The sequence below is a fragment of the Silene latifolia genome, chromosome 2 (genome assembly GCF_048544455.1).
Source record: "Silene latifolia isolate original U9 population chromosome 2, ASM4854445v1, whole genome shotgun sequence".
Lineage (NCBI taxonomy): Eukaryota > Viridiplantae > Streptophyta > Magnoliopsida > Caryophyllales > Caryophyllaceae > Silene > Silene latifolia.
The window spans coordinates 145,079,436-145,093,254 of record NC_133527.1 but is presented as its reverse complement, the minus strand read 5'-3'; the positions used below and the strand labels follow the sequence as shown (position 1 = coordinate 145,093,254).

The following is a 13,819-nucleotide window of genomic DNA, read 5'->3' as shown; positions in this document are numbered from 1 at the left end:
ATAATTAACAAAACCCGAGAAAAACTCCCCGTAAACCGGACACTTGATCGAGTACCCAAGGTACTCGATCGAGTACCCCCTTACTCGATCGAGTACCCCAGCTACTCGATCGAGTACCCAACAGGTCAGAAACTATTTTATTTCACAACTTGCCCTTACTCGACAGAGTAAGGGCTACTCGATAGAGTACCCCAAGACATATAAATACGGAGTATTACAGTCTTCCCTCCTTAAAAGGAACTTCGTCCCCGAAGTTCAAACCACTACTAAACAAAGGTACTCCCCTAACATTCCCGACTCAGCAACCGAACAGAAAACATGATACTAACCCAACTTATCCCGACAAACATCTCGACACAACATATAAAAGGTGTATAAAACTCTTAAAAACTGCTCGCGATCATCTCCTACCCCCCTAAAAGAAACAAGGTTACGTCCTCGTAACCATACATACCTGATGAAAAAGTAAAGGGTAACGCTCTTTCATGATATCCTCTGCCTCCCATGTAGCTTCCTCAGTCTCGTGGTTAGACCAAAGGATCTTAAGCAAAACTGTCTCACCACTCCTGGTCTTTCTAACCTTTCGGTCTAGGATCTGCTTAGGCACCTCAAGATATGATAAGGACTCATCTAGCTCTAAGCTCTCTGCCTCCAACACATGTGACGGGTCACTCACATACTTCCGCAGCTGCGATACATGAAACACATTATGCACTCTCTCCAACGCAGCCGGTAAAGCCAAACGATAAGCAACTTCCCCAACTCGCTCTAAGATCTCATAAGGCCCTATAAACTTCTGACTTAGCTTGCCTTTCTTCCCAAATCTCATAACTCCACGCATCGGAGATACTTTCAGAAGAACCTTGTCCCCAACTTGAAACTCTATGTCCCGACGATGTAGATCTGCATAACTCTTTTGTCGATCCTGGGCTGCTCTCATCCGTTCCCTGATCATCTTAATCTGTTCCACCATCTCATGCACCATCTCTGGTCCTAAAACCACTACCTCAGCACCATCGTCCCAACAGATTGGACTCCTACACCTCCTCCCATACAAAGCCTCAAACGGTGCCATACCTATACTGGTGTGATAGCTGTTGTTGTAAGAAAATTCTATCAAGTCCAACCTCTGCTCCCAGCTACCACCAAAATCCATCACATAAGCTCGCAACATATCCTCGAGGGTTTTGATTGTTCTCTCAGTCTGCCCATCTGTCGCAGGATGAAATGCTGTACTCATCTTCAAAGCTGTTCCCAACGATTCCTGCAGCTCCTTCCAAAACCTCGATATAAACCTCGCATCTCTGTCAGACACTATGTTCTTAGGGACTCCATGTAACTTAAGCACGTTATTTCGATAGGCCATAGCCAGTTGTGCCTTAGTCCATGTATCGTTCATTGGAACAAAGTGAGCTGACTTGGTCAGACGATCCACTATCACCCAAATCATGTTGTTACCTTGTTGACTCTTAGGCAAACCCACAATGAAATCCATGGAAATGGATTCCCACTTCCACTCAGGCACCTCTAAAGACTGAATCTTACCTTGTGGTCTTCTCTGTTCCCCTTTTACTCTTTGGCATGTCAAACAACGGGACACAAACTCAACTGTCTCTTTCTTCATCCCAGGCCACCAAAACGTTTTCTTCAAATCCTTGTATAGCTTGTCTCCACCTGGATGAACTGAATATGGTGTGCAATGCGCTTCTGTCATGATCATCTTTTTCAACTCCTCATCATTAGGAACACACCACCTACCATCAAACCTCAAACTACCATCTGTATGAATAGAAAACCGGACACCGTCCCTTTCTCTACTCCGACTCTCCCACTCAACTATCTTAGGATCCAAAGCCCGCTTATCCCGAATGTCATCATAAAACTCCAGATGTACTGTCATATCACCCATGGCATCTCCTTTCTGCATCATATGTATCCCAAAGCTCGCTACCTCATCCCTCAGCCTCATCAAAGATAGAGCTATACACAAGGAATGTACACTCTTCCTACTCAAAGCATCAGCTACAACGTTGGCCTTCCCTTCATGGTAGATGATTTCCATGTCGTAGTCGCCAATCAACTCCATCCACCTCCTCTGTCTCATGTTCAACTCCTTCTGCGTGAATATGTACTTAAGACTCTTGTGGTCAGAAAATACCTTAAATATTGCTCCATAAAGGTAATGCCTCCAAATCTTGAGAGCAAACACCACTGCACCCAACTCCAGATCATGAGTAGGGTAGTTCTCCTCATAAGGCTTCAACTGCCTAGAAGCATAGGCAATCACTTTACCATTCTGCATCAACACACATCCCAACCCATTCTTCGAGGCATCCGTATAAACCTCGAAATTCTCGCTCCCTTCGAGGCAATGCGAGGACGGGAGAGCGTGTGGTCAAACGCTCCTTTAATGTTTGGAACGCCGTCTCACAACTCTCATCCCAACGAAAACTGTTCTCTTTCCTCATCAACGCTGTCATCGGTCTAGCTATCTTGGAGAAATCTTTCACGAACCGTCTGTAGTATCCAAATAAACCCAAGAAACTTCTAACCTCAAAACATTCTTCGGTGCTTCCCACTTTGTCACTGCCTCAATCTTCGCCGGATCCACAGCTACCCCATCCTTAGAGATTACATGCCCCAGAAAGGCAACTTTCTCTAACCAGAACTCACACTTGGACAGCTTAGCATACAACTCATGATCCCTCAAAGTCTGCAACACGATCCTCAGATGCTCCTCATGCTCCTCCTTAGTCTTAGAGTAGACTAAGATGTCATCGATAAACACTACTACAAACTGATCCAAGAACTGTCTGAAGATTCTATTCATCAAATCCATAAACACTGCCGGCGCATTAGACAACCCAAACGGCATCACTACATACTCATAATGGCCATACCTTGACGTGAAAGCTGTCTTCGGTATGTCCACCTCTCTAATCTTTACCTGATGGTACCCCGACCTCAAATCAATCTTAGAAAAGACTGTCGCACCACTCAACTGATCAAACAGGTCATCTATCCTTGGCAAAGGATACTTGTTCTTTATCGTCACACGGTTCAGCTCCCTGTAATCTATGCATAGCCTCAAACTCCCATCTTTCTTCTTCACGAAAAGAACTGGTGCTCCCCAAGGCGATACACTTAGTCTAATGTATCCCTTCTCTATCAAATCATCCAACTGCTTCCTAAGTTCCTCCATCTCCTTAGGACCCATACGGTACGGTGCCTTAGAGATTGGCCCCGTCCCTGGCTTCAATTCTACGGTGAAATCTATCTCCCTCTTCGGTGGCAACCCCGGAATCTCCTCTGGAAAAACATCTGCAAACTCTCCCACCACTGGTATCTCGTCAACTGCCGGGCTTTCTATCCGGTCATCTCTCACATGGCACAAAATCAGAGGACATCCCTTCCTCAGATACGACTTCAAGGTGACAGCTGCAATCAACTTAACTTTGGGTTTGACTAGAAACCCACGGTAAGACACACTAACACCCTTTGGACCTCTTAAAGACACTTTCTTTTGATGACAGTCTATCTTAGCTTTATACTTTCCTAACCAATCCATCCCAACTATCATCTCAAAACCGTTAAAAGGAAACTCTAGAAAGTCTACAGGGAAATCGACTTGCCCAACTATCAAAGATACATCTCTAAACAATCTCCCACACGATACAGACTCACCCGAAGGTATGAAAACTTGCTCCCTAACAGACTCATATACCCTCAAACCCAACTGTTTTACATGACTCGAAGACACAAACGACTGAGAAGCCCCCGAATCAAACAAAACAAACGTAGGAATACCGTTAACAAGGAATGTACCGGTGATAACGTGCGCATCCTCCTCAGCTGCCTTCTTCTCCATCATGAACAACTTGCCACTGGTCTTCTGCCCACCTCCCTGGACAGTACTAGCTGATGCGGTCGGCTTAGCACCCGACCCTTGATTGTTGTTGTTGTTCGTCGGTGTCTTCTTATAAGTATTACCGCCGTTGCGGTTGCCTCCACTCTGGTAACTCTGACTTCCCCGGTTTGGCCATGATCCAGCCGGTCTGTTGCTCGCGAAGCTCTGCGCAGGTCTCTGGAAAGATCCCGGTGCACTCGTGCACTCATGTCTCTTGTGGCCTACGCCACCACAACCAAAGCAGGTCACTCCCCAACTATTACTCACACTCCCACGGCCACGCCCAAAGGAAGCCCCAGCAGTAAACCCAGACCCAGCAGAAAATCCTTTAGACTGATTGTGGTTGCCTTTCTTGTGATTCGATTGGCCACCACCCTCGCTCTCAGACTTCCTCTTCTCCCCACCTAACCTCTCCTGAGCCATCTCCACCAACCTCTCAGCTCTTCCAGCCCTCTCATAAGCTTCCTTAACATCGGTAAGGATCCCCACGGGTAACTTATCCATAATCGTGGTAGTCAATCCTCTCTCAAACCTCAATGCTAGGTTCTCCTCACTCAAACCCATATCCTCAGCATACCTGGACTTCTCATTGAACTGTCTATAGTACTCGGCTACCGACATCTCAGCGGTCATCTTAAACTTATCAAACTCCTCCCTCAACTTACTCCTCACATGCTCCGGTACAAACTCCTTCCTCATAGCCCTACGAAACTCCTCCCAAGGTATAGCAGGTAAGCCTTGGTTGGTGTATATCACCTTAGCACTCACCTTCACTGAATCCCACCACTTGCCTGCTGCCTCCCTTAGATAGAACGCAGCCTGTTCCACTCTCATCTCATCAGGGCAATGAACCAAGTCTAAGATGTTCTCCATCTCTCTCAGCCAACTATCAAGCAGATTGGGTTCCCCAACCCCCTTGTATTCTTTCGGGTTAAACCTCGCAATGTGATCGAGGCCATTTCGTGTTCACAATTTAAGCATATGTGGTCGTTGGTCAATGGTCGATACAAAACACAATTTATACTCCACAAACAACTCTACAATTAGTAAAGAGGCAAGTAAAGGTCGGATCCCAAGGGACGGGTATTGAAATGAGAATTATATTGTAACTAGTAGTGTCTAAGGGGTGTCACAAATTGGGTTGATGTAGAAGGTTACTAAACTAAAATAACAATGAAAATAGACAAGCAAGATGAATAAAATAAGGGGTGTAAACAATTGATTAAAGGCACTAGGGTGTCATGGGTTCATAGGGGAATCATGGGATATGATCATACAAACATGTTCTCAAATTATAAGCAAGCAATTATTGTTGTGATGGATTGAGTTGGGTTATATCTTACAATCCTAGGAAAGTTTGGGTCCCGGAGCCGAATCGATTAGATTGTACAACACCTACAAGTCGACTTAATCTTTCCTACTCAACACATGCATGGTCTAACAAGACTCGAGTTGGGTTATGTCTTACAAGTCAAGTTGAAAGGATAGAAGATGATAGTAAATGCAAGGATTCATAGGCTTAGCATTTCATCAAATATAACATGTGCATGTATTAAGATCAAAACAAGCAAGCAAATAAGATATGAAAGCATATTAATTTAAGCATGAATCGTTCCCCATGTTGGTTTCCCCTAATCACCCATTAAACCCTAGCTAAGAGACTACTCACTCATTATCATATTGATCATGCTAGAAAGGTTGTCAATCATACTAACATAATGAAACATGATGAATAAATGAAAGTAATTAACAATAATTAAAAAGGGATTAAGAGATTATACCTACTAATGATTCCAATAATAAAGCAAGAATAATAGAAGTACTTGAATCCTAGATTGAGAGGTTGTCAATCTCCCAATAATAACCCAAATAATCTTCAATTACCCAAAATAAAGGAAGAACAAGAGAGAGATTAAGGAACTAAAACTTGGATTAATACTTGATTAATACTTGATTACAATATTGAAGAGAGATTTGATTGATATTAACTACTCTAAATATTGATAAGAAGAACATGCTCCTCTAATTAGCCTAATGGGGTATTTATAGTGAAAATTAGGGAGGATGCATTAGGGTTAACTAAGGGCTAAACTAGTAATTACACTTTTTAAGTTGAGCAAGGAGAATCCGGTATTTTCTGAGAGAAGGGCTTCTCTTTTCTTAGTTTGAAGAATGAAAAACGTGCTGTACTGAAATCCGTGCGGATTGGAGTCGGGACGGCCGGATCTGGGCTGAGGAATCCGAGCGGATTCAAGAGAGGGACGCTCGGATTGTGCTGGGGGAATCCGAGCGGATTCCATGGTGGGACGCTCGGATTGGGCTGGACGGACGGGCGGATTTGGTACAATCCGTTCGGATTGTTGGTCAGCTTCAATTCTTCTTCTTTTCTTCCCTTTTCTTCATAAATTCCTTGGGGATTTCCTCGGGGACTCAAGGATCCTTTTCTCAACAATGCTCTTCTACTAATGATATGTACAAAGGCCTTCTAGTCTTGTCTCTCCTTGATGCTTGGTCATTGAATACAATCAATTTAGCCTCGTTTTGCCATGAAAATGCAAGATTCTTACTCCTTTCCTACCAAGGGATCAAAATCTCAAAGAATATGCAAAACAAAGAACTAAAGATAAGAAATGACCCAAATAGGCACTAAAAAGCATGGAAACAATGGTAATTCGGGGGCTAAATATGCGCCAATTATGGTCACATCAAATATCCCCAAACCGAACCTTTGCTCGTCCCGAGTAAAGAGGTGACAAAGACTAGGGCCAATACTAACCTAACCTAATAATAATAGCCGATATGAGACAATTAGCGGGTCTCACTCCGCCCCTTCAACTCACAACAAGACAACCATGAGGTAGGATGCCTTCTTGCAAGGCAAGGTGGGTCTTGCAAAAATGGCGACACATCCAAACATTAAAGCACATAAAATCACATAATGGATGCATCTACAAAAGAATAGCCACTTTCCTCATCTAAGTGGCGGAAATTATCTACAAGGGAAGCAATTCAAGGGTACATAATCATTCATAGATGCAATTTGTTCAAACTACTAGGCCTAGAAGGATACCAATAAATCACCTCCAAAAGGTGTCAAGCTAGGGTACCTTTGTCCTCAATCGTTAAATGCTTTTGTCAAGAGTAGACTCCCTATGGTGTTAGAAACACTGGAGGATCGCGGAATTCCCCCTCTTGCCTAGACAAGAAGAAGAGTCGTCCCCTCTCTACCATGCACAAAAATGGATACGATAGATAAAGGGATCGATAGATTTTTGAGTTTCACTTTGGGAGTTTGCTTTTGTTTTTGTTTTTCCCCCCAATTTCTTGTGGCATATAACATTTGAGAACACTTTCTTTTTGCCATTTCTTTTTGATTTTTGACTTTTCAATACTTGACAACTTTTTTGCATTTCTTTTTGAACATTTTCAAAGTCACCCCAATTAGTAACGAGGGTGCCTTGTATTTGAAGCTTAGGAGTTCTATTTTTGCTCCTCTTTTCATTTGATGCATTTTTGCAAACTTTCTTTCACTTTTCATTTCTTTGAACTCAAATTGATTTCTTTTTGTGCCCATTCCCTTTGATGACAAAATGTATGGTAGAACATGGATGAATGATGGAAGTATGCATGGTTTCAAGGGTCACCTAGGAATAAACGGTAGCCAAGGAGTTATCACACCACAAGGTACTCTTGACTCGGCCTTAAACCATGGGTCAAAGGATACTAGCATGACACATCCTAGGGTGTTTTACAAGCATTCTAACAAGCAAAGTCTTAAGAAGAAAAAGCATCTACTAGGGCCTATATACACTTGTCAAGCTTCCCAAGTAGACGGTTTCGCAAAATTTTTCTAACCATGCAAACTACATGCCATGATGCAACTAACATATATACATCCTAATGCAAATGATTCTACCAACTAATATGCCATATAATCTAAATGCAATCCTAAGTTCACATTGTTTTACCGCATCAATCAAAATAAAGCCACATAGTCATTAACATAAAGAGGAAAAAGGAGATTGGAAAGATCATACCATGCGGTCTTCAATATCCTCATGTCTCGGATGTGGCGTAGTCAATCAAAGTGAACAAGGATGAAACAAACACAATATATACAAGACAATATATACAAAGGAAATGAACTTGTTTTTGGTTTTTCAATTTTTTTCAATTTTTTGTTTTTTTTTTTTTTGAAATTTTTCAATTTTTATGGGTTTTTGAATGAAAGTTAAGTGTTAGAATTCCCATCCCCACACTAATATGGGCATTGTCCTCAATGGCCAAAATGATGGAAATTATGCAAAGATGATGCATGATTTCTATACTAAATGCAATTCTACACTAAGCTATACTACATGATGCATGGTTTTTGTTATGACGGAGAGGATAATTTAGATTACCTCCCGTTGTGTATGCATTAACTTCCCCAAACCAAATAAGACACTATTGCTAATGTCAAGGATGGGTATAGTTCATGCACACACTATGCTATGCATGAAACTAGATTGTCATTTTGGATTTTCAAAAATAGGAACAATAAAGAACACCTCAATGGTACTGAGGTGTGAGTCCTTTGATGTTGCTAGGACTAAACCAACAATGATCAAAATGAAATAAAATACAAAGAGATATAGACAAACCATGGGAGTGTAGGAGTCTCCAAGGCTAGTCTTCCATCATGCTATCATCATCATCACTTCCCTCATGAGAAGTGGTCACATTGCCACTTTCCTTGGCACTTTCTTTATCACTTTCTTCATTATCTTGCTCATCATCATCTTCACCATCTCTTTCTTCATCTCCACTTGCTTCTTCCTCAATATTATCATCAAATTCTTCACCATTTCCAACAACCTCATTGTCTTCCACCACGTCCCTAGATGCACCCGGAAACAAGGCTTCTTTATCCGCCCAACTAGGCAAAGGACAAGATGGATCAAGGAGTCCTTGCCTAGCTAGATGTAGGAGGGGAGGATATTGAGCCAAATATGCATTCTTCCGGTCTTCATAATCTTGCTTGTGCATGGCTTGCATAAGAAGAGTGACATAGTCTTTCCCAATTTCAACTCCTTGCGGTTTGAACTCTTCATACACAAAGGGGTAAGGCGGTATAACAATGGAAGAGGAGGGGGTTTCATGATCACCCTTTTGTTGTTGAATGATGTACTCGGCTTCTTTGGATAGGGGAAGTAAATAGTTGGTCCGGTGGACACTTAGACGACAAATCTTCGCGGGTAAAGTGAATGATCGAGCCTCACTAGTAAGTCACCCATACTTGGTGTCAAGGGGATTGTGAGCAACCCACTTGAACTTGTTAATCATGATAGACATATCAATAAGATGGCCACCTTCCTTTGCCTTGTACTTGCTATCCTTATTGAAATTAGGATCAAAGTGCTTGGCTAGGACCGTGACTAGGCCGCCATTAACAATAACGGTTGTACCCTTCTTCCCACTATCAACATGGAGCCATCTATCAACCAATAGCCTCAAAGAATTGTAAGGCTTGGTATGAATTCTTCCAATATTCAAAGCCGATTCAAGGAGAATAAAATCAAGTCTTGTGAAATGATTGGTGTCTTTCCTAGCAATTATGGTATTTCCCACAACTTTGTGCCATACTCTTATGCCCGGATGATGGACCAAAAGAGCACGACAAGCATGAAAATCATCAAATTTCTTCCCGGAGATTGCCTCCCAAAGAGGCTCGGGTCATACTTCCCATATTGCTTATAATATTTCTCTTCATCGCTAAGACCCAAAATTTCACCCAATTCCGGAAAGGTAATGCGTCTACTAGTGTTAGCTAGACGAAACTCAAGATTTTCCCTATTCTCAACTTTTGTCACTTTTAAAGAACTTAAGAATTCTAAGACAAGGGAGGGGTATGTTACTTCCTTTGTTTCAAACAATTTCTTCAAACCCATGGCATTGAAAAAGGCTTTTGTTTGTTCAAGAACACCTAATTTCTCCAAAGCATCTTTACATATGAATTTGGTGGATTGAATTGATTTCATAGCAAACTTGGCAAATGTATTTCTATGGGTATCGGAAATAAAAGTTACCTCCGGATAATGCAAGAGTTGATCGATTACCGGAGTAGAAGGTGATGCTCCCATAGAAGTTTGTTGTTGTTGCACTTCCAAGTTTGGTGTTGATACCACCATTGCCAAAGCTTTCTTTGTTTGGAGAGCTTTTTGCCTTTGAGAGAGAGCCTTTGCCTTTGGTGCCTTTGTTGCTCCCTTTGTCCTTGCCATTTGATGAACTAACCAAGAAAAGAGTCAAAAATCTTCAATTTGTAGAATGCCCAAATCGATTTGAAGGTGAAAGGCTTTGCCTTTATGAAATTAAAAATCGACTCAAAGGTTGAAGAATTTGTTCTTGGTTTTGATTTTTATTGAAAATGGAGTGATTGATTTGTTGTTTGAAGGATGGTTTGATTTGATTTTGGTGGATTTTGTTGAGGGTTTTTGTTTTTGTGATGGAGAGGATGAGGGTTTTGATGTTGTGGGTAGTGTTTGTGAATGAATGAATGAATGAATGAAGGTGGGGTGGGTTATAAAGAAGTCGACAATTTCAGAACGCAGGGACAATCCGTGCGGATTGTGCGCAATCCGTGCGGATTCTGCAGCTTCAAAATTTTCAAAATCCCGCCTAGAGACGGGCGGATTCTGTGGAATCCGCTCGGATTCTTTTTTAGGGACGGGCGGATTTTGTGCAGGACGGACGGATTTCAGTCCAGAGAGTTTTCTTTGTTTTCTTCAGCTGCAAGACGGGCGTCTTGTATAAAAGACGGACGGATTCTGTGAGACGGGCGCCTTTCCAAAAATCCGCTCGGATTCTTTAACAGTCAAGAAATTTGCAATTTCATTTCACCCGGAGACGGGCGTCTTCTCAGCAGGACGCTCGGATTTGCTGCAGACGGGCTGATTCTCAGGAATCCGCTCGGATTCTTCTCTGTTGTACACGTTTTCAGCTCCACCCGTGCACAAACGCAATCCCTTATCATTCTTTCTTTCTTTCTTTCAAATCTTGTGTTCTTCATTGTGAGGGTACTACTAAGGCACGAATAGCCTAGGCAATTGCCATCCCCACACTAAGGCAAAGCACTACACATCAATTGAAATCGTTAGTCCCTCCCTCACTTCTCTCTTACATGACAATTATTTTGATCAACGTAAATAAAAATCCAAAAATGACAAAAATGCAATACGAGAATTGAAATGTAAGTTAGGGAGTTAGAAATATTTACAAGTGGTGGTTTAGGGAGGACTCCACCAAACTCTCATTCTTGATGAGATGTCAAGGGGGCATGTTCAAGGTGTTGTTGATGTTGCTCAACACCTTGAATAAGTAATCAAAAGCTTGTTCATTGTTATGGTAGAGGTCCTCAATAGACCGTGGTCCTTGTTGTTGATCATGATCGATGGCATGCCCAATGTAGGGATTAAATATCCCTTCAAATTCGTCGTCCCAAAGACCACAAACTTCATTGAGTTGATCATTGAAAATCTCTTGCTTAGATGGAGACAACTCTCCCAATTTCTTCTCTTGGCCAATGAGGCCATCTTCTTCTTCCTTGGTTGATTTTGATGAGCTTTGCAAGCTCTCCTTGTCACGATTCACTTGCTCTTTGAATGGAGCATCTTCAATTTTCTTCCTCCATTGGAGTTCCGATTTCTTCCTTTCATCTTTCCTATATAATGATCAATCATGAAACATGGCTCATGCAAACGAGGAGCTCTCATGGTCTTGTCAAGATTAAAAGTTATGCTTTCATCTCCCACTTCTAGAGTGAGCTCTCCATGTTTCACATCAATCACCGCACCCGCGGTGTGTAGGAAAGGTCTTCCTAAGATGATTGGAATGTTGGAATCTTCCTCCATATCAACAATGACAAAGTCCACCGGGATGAAAAACTTCCCAATTCGCACGGGGACATCTTCCCATATCCCTAATGGTGTCTTCGTCGATCTATCGGCCATTTGAAGTGTGATATTGGTGCATTTAAGCTCTCCCATTCCCAACCTTTTACTTACCGAGTACGACATGACACTCACACTAGCCCCTAGATCACATAAGGCTTTGTTGATCGTCGTGTCGCCAATGGTACACGGTATTGAGAAGCTTCCCGGATCTTTTAACTTTGGAGGTGAACTCCCTTGAAGTATTGCACTACTCACCTTAGTAAAGGCGATAGTCTCAAGTTTCCGGATCGACTTCTTCTTTGTGAGGATATCTTTCATGTACTTTGCATAGGCCGGTACGTGATTGATTAATTCCGTGAAAGGAATTGAGACTTCTAAATTCTTCACAATTTCCATGAATTTTCCAAGTTGATCATCAAATTTGGGTTTGGCTTGACGACTTGGAAAAGGAAGTCTAATCACAATGGGCTCCTTCTCTTTGGCCTTGTCCTCATTTTTCTTTGAACTTTCTTCTTTTGATGATTCCCCTTCTTTGGGGCTTTGCACCACAACTTCATTCTCACTAGCTTTCACAACTTCATTCTCAACTTGCTCCTTCGGTGCTTCATATCTTGTACCACTTCTCAAGTGAATGGCACTAACCGTTTCATGTCTAGGGGGATTACTTTGAGGTGGTAATTGCCCCTTTTGTCTTTGTGAGCTTGAAGATGCTAGTTGAGTCAATTGTGTTTCCAACATCTTGGTGTGAGCTAGAATGTTGTTGATGGTGGTGTCTTTTGCTTGGCTATCTTTTTGCATTTGAGTGAAAAATTCTTGTTGATTCTTTTGCATTTGGAGGACCGCTTTTTGAACATCAAAACCTTGGTAATTTTGGTGATTGTATGGATTTTGATTTTGGTAACCTTGGTTTGGATTGTAAAAGGGTCTTTGATTTTGATTTCTCATGGGTGGTGGGGTGTATGTTGTTTGAGGGTTTTGAACATTTTGGCTTTTGTATGAGAGATTTGGATGGAACTTGGTGTTTTCATTGTAAAAATTTGAATAAGGGGTACCACTTTTGTAAGCTTGGAAAGCATTAACTCGTTCGGTTGTTCCCCTACACTCACTTGAGTCATGACCCAAAGTTCCACAATTCTCACATATCCCACATGGGATTGATGAGGATGCCGTCATGGCATTGACATGATGCTTTGATGTTTTTGAGTTTTCCTCAAGTCTAGCCATAGCTTGTTCAAACTTCAAGTTGATTGTGTCAATGTGAGCACTAAGTTGAGCACCCAATTGAGTAACGGAGTCCACTTCATACTTTCCTCCTCTAGTAGCCTTGCGAGGCCTACTATATTGTGAATTATGGACCGCCATTTCCTCAATCTTGTTCCATGTTTGATTGTCATCAACTTCGGTGAACATTCCATTTGATCCCATATTGAGAATGTTCCTTGAATCTTCATATAAACCATTCCAAAATTGTTGCACTAAAAACCATTCGCTAAGTCCATGGTGAGGACATAAGCGACAAATACCTTTGAACCGCTCCCAAGCTTCATACAAAGATTCTTCATCCCTTTGCTTAAAACCCGTAATTTGAGCTCTTAGCATGTTAGTCTTTTCCGGTGGGTAGAATTTTTTGTAGAAGGCTAGAGCTAACTTCTTCCAAGAATCTATTCCAAGGGTGGCCTTATCAAGGCCCTTCAACCATTGCTTTGCGGTGCCGATTAACGAAAAAGGAAATAAGACCCATCTTATTTGGTCTTGAGTCACGCCCGTTTGAGAGATAGCTTCACAATAATCGCAAAAGGTTTCCATATGAGAATGAGGGTCCTCACTAGGCATTCCCCCGAATTGGCTCCTCTCAACTAGTTGGATGAAGGCGGACTTGGCAATAAAATTACCGGTGAGATGTTGCGGTGTAAGAGTACCATTTGGTAGATCCTCCTCGGTGGGTATAGAGTGTGACGAGAATTTAGGCATTGTAGGTGGA

At 42.0% G+C, this 13,819-nt stretch overlaps 1 non-coding gene across 1 annotated transcript; it reads left to right on the top strand.

Annotated features, from left to right (window-relative positions):
• Nucleotides 1-13,330: 13,330 nt before the first annotated feature.
• Nucleotides 13,331-13,437, top strand: LOC141645553 (small nucleolar RNA R71). The gene has a single exon (XR_012545033.1). It is a non-coding gene; the product is annotated as a small nucleolar RNA R71 (small nucleolar RNA).
• The last annotated feature ends 382 nt before the right edge of the window (nt 13,438-13,819 follow it).